Consider the following 6,000-nt stretch of genomic DNA (forward strand, 5'->3'; position numbering starts at 1 on the left):
TGAGACCAGCATGTGGGTCAGTTAACCGAGAAGCTCAGTTCCGCCCATTTTGTGCTTAGAAATCTCTTACTGTATCAAACTGGACAAAGGATTGCTAACACACTTTCACTCAGTTTACTCATATGGCTTAATCTTCTGAGGTACTTCAGCTAAGCGGAAAAAAATTATTTATTCTACATCTTGAAAAAGCTTCTTCAGGGACCCATGGATTCTCACACTTACATGCCTATAGAAGTTATATTCCCTAATGGTATATGTGATTAATAACAAGATTTAGTTTAAGATGAACTCAGCAATTCAGAACTGCAATACTAGAAGCAAAAATAATTTCCATATATAAAAACCTAAAATCAGGTTTGCCACAAGTTTCTCCAAGTGAAATTCCCTGATATTTCTCTGATTCCACAGACACGTTTTAGAATTTTTCCCCGACAAATTTTGAGGTCTCAAGGGGAGGTAAAGACATAAGTCGACAAAAGAATGTAAGGGCTTTGTATTTCTCCCCCATTTTGTTTTAGGGCGCAAAAACAACTAGGGTCATATGTGTCCATGCCAAAACTGTGAAACACAAAGATGAAGAGAGGAGTTAAAAATGATTACATGTCAACGTTTAATGACGGAAGATAGGACAGCTAGAAACAGGGACGTGGAGAAAGGTCTATGAAGTACGCAATAGTGAAATGGAGGCCCAGAACTAAAAATTAAATGGCCTTCACTATATTGCTACAACTGATAAAAAGTAAAACAGAGTCGACAGCCCACGCATTGTTCACTAAAATGGCCAATAACTCAGATGGCAAACCCAAAAGGGAATGTAAACTCTAAAAAAAAAAAAGGGCATCCCCTCAGGAAACGGCAGACAGTTAAAAGTTGGGTGCAATGTGCACAAAGTAGTAGGGGAGCACCACTTAACATATGGTGATGGCTAAAAAGGCAGTGCCCAATATGCAACCTAGTTAAAATGACCTCCTCGCCACAGGAGGACTGAGAGGAGGTTGTCCAAGCCACTGGGAGAGGCTTAATAACCAAGAGCTTATTCCTATGAATGGAGGACCAGTGCCGATGCCAAAGTGACACCACCTCTTGACAGAAAGTAACAAGAGATCATCAGAGGGAATGCAAGAATTATTGGGCTGAAGTACGAGGAATGCAGCTTTGGCAGCAGTGTCAGCAACCTCTTGGACCGATATGACCTGGAACACACATAAACATCACAGTGGCTCCATAAAAAGTGAGCAAGTGGAAGCTTTCCTGGAACCGGTGCACTAAGGGATGGACAGTCTACACTGCACAGAGGCTTTGAAGGGTGCCAAGAGAGTGTGAGCAGTGACACAGTGAAAAGAGTATGTCAGCAGATGTACTCGATGATCTGATACAGGGTGAAGAGCTCTGCTGTAGATACTGAGCAATGTGCCGGACATCAGTACCAAAAAATGTTGGTTGACGTTGAAGGCACACCCGACACCATGGTCAGTCCAAGAGCCATCAGTGTACACAAAGATACTACTGCAAAATTCCATGCATAGGTCGTGAAACTGAAGGCAATAGACCGAGCCTGGTGCAGTGTCTTTAGAAAGTGAATGAAGGTCAAGGTGAAGATGGGCTGCCGCACGAAGCCAAGATGGTGAAGGGTTCACACCCATCGAAAAAGCTGCAGGGAGCATGAAGTTGGAGGACCAAGATAGTTTTGTATAAAGCAGGAGCCTCAGGAATTTTGTAGTTTCAATGAATGGAAGAGCAACAGGCCCAAGATGTAAAAATGGTGGGAGAAACCAGCTGTGCTGCCAGAAATTCATACAAATGTTTTTGTCAGTAGAAAAACTTAAGCCACTGTCCATGCTCCATAAGTAAAGACGATCAAGACATTGCTGAAGTCACCACTCAATGAGACAGGTTCATGAAGAGCAACAGTAGATAGCAAAATTATCAACAAAAAGAGAGCCGGAGATGCCCGGCAGGAGACAGGCCATTGTAGGGTTAATGGCGACAGCAAAGACGACGACACTCAGGACAGAACCCTGAGGTACACCATTTTCCTGGATAAAGGTGTCCGAGGAGGCAGACCCCATACGTACATCGAAAACTCGTCTTTTAAAAATTCCTCAAGGAGATGGCGCAGTTGGCCACATGTGTAGAGAGTACAAACGATACCAGTCCTCCAACAAATGTCGTAGGCTTTCTCCAAATTGAGAAACAAAGCCAGTCTGGGATTTCCACAGAAAACCATTCATGACATGGGTAAACAAAGTGGGTGATAGCCAGAAGGAAGTTGTTTGTCCTTACCGGGCTTAGGTGTGGGTATGACAGTGCCTTCACAACAGTGGCTGGAAAACATGCCCTCTGCCCAGGTCCGGTTGTATGTATTAAGCAAAAAGTGCTTGCCCACAAGAGAAAGGTGCTGCAACACTTGAAAGTTAACAGTGTCTGGTCCAGGGCGGAGGATTGAGATGAAGTGAGAGCGTGGTCTAGCATCCTCATAGTAAAGGCAGCACAGTAACACTCAGGATTCTGAGAAGAGATGTTATTGCCCGAGTCTTCTCTGCTCATCTCCTATAGAGGTAGGCAGGATGATAGTGGGAGAAGCTCAAAATTTCTGCAAAATGGCGATCCAAGGTGTTGGAGATAGCAATAGGGTACACGATGATATTGTCTGCTACTGTCAGGGTGAAAATTGGGGAATGGATCTTGCTCCCAGAGAACCGTCGGAGGTTGGTGCACACGATGGAAGAGGGGGGTGAAACTGTTAAAAGAACTAGTGAATGAAGTTCAGCTGCCTGTTTGGTTATCCCAAAGAATGCGAATTACATCACAGCAGGCTTCAGTCCACCAAAGGACTGGGACACAGCATGGTAAAGAGGAAGTGTGAGGAATGGAATGTTCTGCGACGGTAAGGATAATGTTTGTAAGAAATTCCACCTGGTCATGACAACTGAGGAAATCGTGTTCGTTGAAGGTCGCCAGGGAGGAGTAAAGTCTCCAGTCAGCCTTAGTCAGCTGCCATTTCGATGTGCACGGAGGTGGGGTAGGAGTTAGCAAATGGATAGCACACAGGAAATGGTCGCTCGAGTAGGTGTCAGAAAGAACGGACCGTTCAAGATGATGTGCAGCACAGGCAGTGAAGAAGGAAAGGTCCAAATGGGAATAGGTGTGTGACGAGTCTGAAAGCAACATGGGTGCTTCTGTGCTAAAGAAGAAAAGGTTAAGTTGATTAAGAATGGCAGCGAAGAGGGCACCTCTCAGATAGGTTCTGGAAGAGCCCCAAATGGGATGGTGTGCATTAAAGTCCCCAAGCAGCAGAAATCAGCAAGGAAGCTGTCCAATAAGCTGGAGGAAGTCGAACCTGGTGACATCGAATGACGGAGGGATGTAAATGGTAGAAAGGGAAAAGCTCAAGTGAGGAAGGAATAGACAAACTGCAACAGCTTGATGACAGGTAGTCAGGAAGATGGATGGGTTGACTATGAATGTCATCCCATAAGAGCAGCATGACTCCCCCATGAGACAGAATGCCAACCTCGAGCGGAAGGTCAAAACAGACCAGGAAGAAATGTGAAAGCTCAAAGCAGTCGTGAGGATGAATTTTGTTTCCTGAAGGCAGAGTACAAGTAGAAGCTGCAATTCTAAAAGCAGTCATAAATCCTCTTTGTTGGATCAAAGGCTGCAAAAGTTCCATTGGAGGACAGTCACGATGAGGACAATAGGAAGGGGTGTCACCTCGGCAGCTGCCGAGTGCCAGTCTGCGAAAACTCACTGCTACAGGGCACAGAGGCAAGAGGATCCTGCTCCATGTGGTCCTACAGAAGTGTCGGCTTTCTTCTGCTGTCGACATGAGGAATCCAGGGCACAAGAAAGGTTGGTGGGGCACACTGGCGAAATGGTGGCCGGCCAGGAGAAGGTATCACATGGCGACACCGTCAAAGAGGATCTTTGGGTCAGCGAAACAGAAGACCATTTGCCTTTGTTGGACTTTTTCGAGCCTTTCCAGTTGGCAGAGGGAGACTCATGTGTTGATTGGCTGGAGGGATGTAGCAAGTCTTCAAGGGAGTCTTCCTTCTGTCCTTTCCGGCCTGCCGGTTGTGTAGCTGGTGAGTTGCACAAATACTCTGAGAATCAACGCTAATGAGGATAGTAGCAACTCACGGTAAAGATGATTGCTGAGCCACATCCAGGCATGTAAAAAAGACAATAACATTCTCACAACTAAACTTCCGCCATACCCTTTGTCAGAAAACAAGAGCACACAGATATTCAGACAGTCACCCAGACACAACTCATGTATACGTGATCACCACCTCTGGCTGCTGCGTCAACAATCTCTGAGAATCAGATTCAAATAACCACTCCTCCTGCCTCCCTGTCTCTTGTCGATAGCTGCTAGGCTAGTGGCAAGAAGTGGTGGTGGTACTGATTGCAATTCGAGGGGAGTGGTATAAAGGGGAGAAGCAGTAAGAATAAGGGAGTACGGAAGTTACGCACGTACTCAGCTGCACCCAGCCAGTGATGACACATGACATCTCAGTAAACAAACCATTTCATCTACTGAGACAAAAACAAGATTTTTCCAGTGCTCTTTTCAAAATTCCCTGATACATTTGAAATTCCCTGATTTCCAGGACATGTGGCAACCCTGGAAATACACATGATTGATGTGCCATAATAATATTTATTTCATATTAATAACCATCTAAGCTGTATTATTACACATTTATTGTGTTATGACCAGATTTGTTCACTAAACATATTCAGGTGGCCTACATGTGTAAAGTCATGAGACAAATGGGCAATTTGAAGATGTTCAATCAGTGAAACCAACTGCAACATGATAAATATGTAATAACACATATAATCATTAATATTGGTCTCAGCTGTGGTGCTCAGCATGATCAAAGTCATTTATTTTACAGTTTGTTATGAATCAGATTTTGGCTTTTTTGGACATCATCAGAAATTGTCTGAGGATGACACAGAATGCCAAAAGCTGGTTTATAACTGACTATAAAACAAATACTATTGTGGAAAATCAATGATGTGAATTTAAGCATTAATATATCTATGTTCCCTCAAGTACCAATGGCATATTTCCATGTAGACTGTGCACCTCTCCGTACGGTTCAGATTACAGCTTTATATTCTGCTAGAAAAGTGTAACAGTATGACAAGAGACGGACAGGCAAACAAAAATACCCAAATCCTTAAAAATGAAGTAAAAAAATACCCCATGAGACAAGGTGTCCATAATTTATAAGAATACCTGGGCTCCAGAACGTAAATTCTGCATACTAATACTATTATATAGATCCTGACTTTACCCATATATAGAGAGCTGACAGTAGTCTGCGTCCCATTACATGAATGTTTTGTTTGAAGTATTATATAAAAATAGCAGCTAAATAGTATAGGACGAGCAGTGGATATTTTCAAAATCGCTGTTTTACCCCTGACATAACAAATCTACAAGTAATTTCATAATTATCAATTTGAGCAGAGTAGCACTAGCCATAATTTGTTGTTAGCATATTTTACAGACATAGGCAGCAGGGGATTACCAAAAGTTCTTGTTCTCTTATTTGCTTTAACCCGTGGCATCTTCAAGATGGTGACACTCCTATTTCAAGCGTTTTCAATATGGAGACCACGACATCTATCACTACACCCATGAACAAACATAAACAGGCCCTAACAAGTGGAATATTTAACACCAGAAATAAAGTGAAACTAATGGGGGAACCGCTCGAAGTAGGGGTCTTGGGCAGTGTCAATCACCACACACAACAATAAGGATGATGACACCATTCCAAAATAAATATCAAACCAAAAATTATGCACACAAAATCCTCAACAAACCCTCAACAATCATCCCACCCCAAAACTGCGAATAACAGCTATTGGTATCATACATTTTGCCTGAACTAAACAGCTCCAATGAAGACAGTGATACTAGAAACCCACACATACACTGAAACTTTCACTTGGTCTATACGGCTCAAACATAGCCAGAGA

Source organism: Schistocerca americana, chromosome 7 (assembly GCF_021461395.2).
Source record: "Schistocerca americana isolate TAMUIC-IGC-003095 chromosome 7, iqSchAmer2.1, whole genome shotgun sequence".
Lineage (NCBI taxonomy): Eukaryota > Metazoa > Arthropoda > Insecta > Orthoptera > Acrididae > Schistocerca > Schistocerca americana.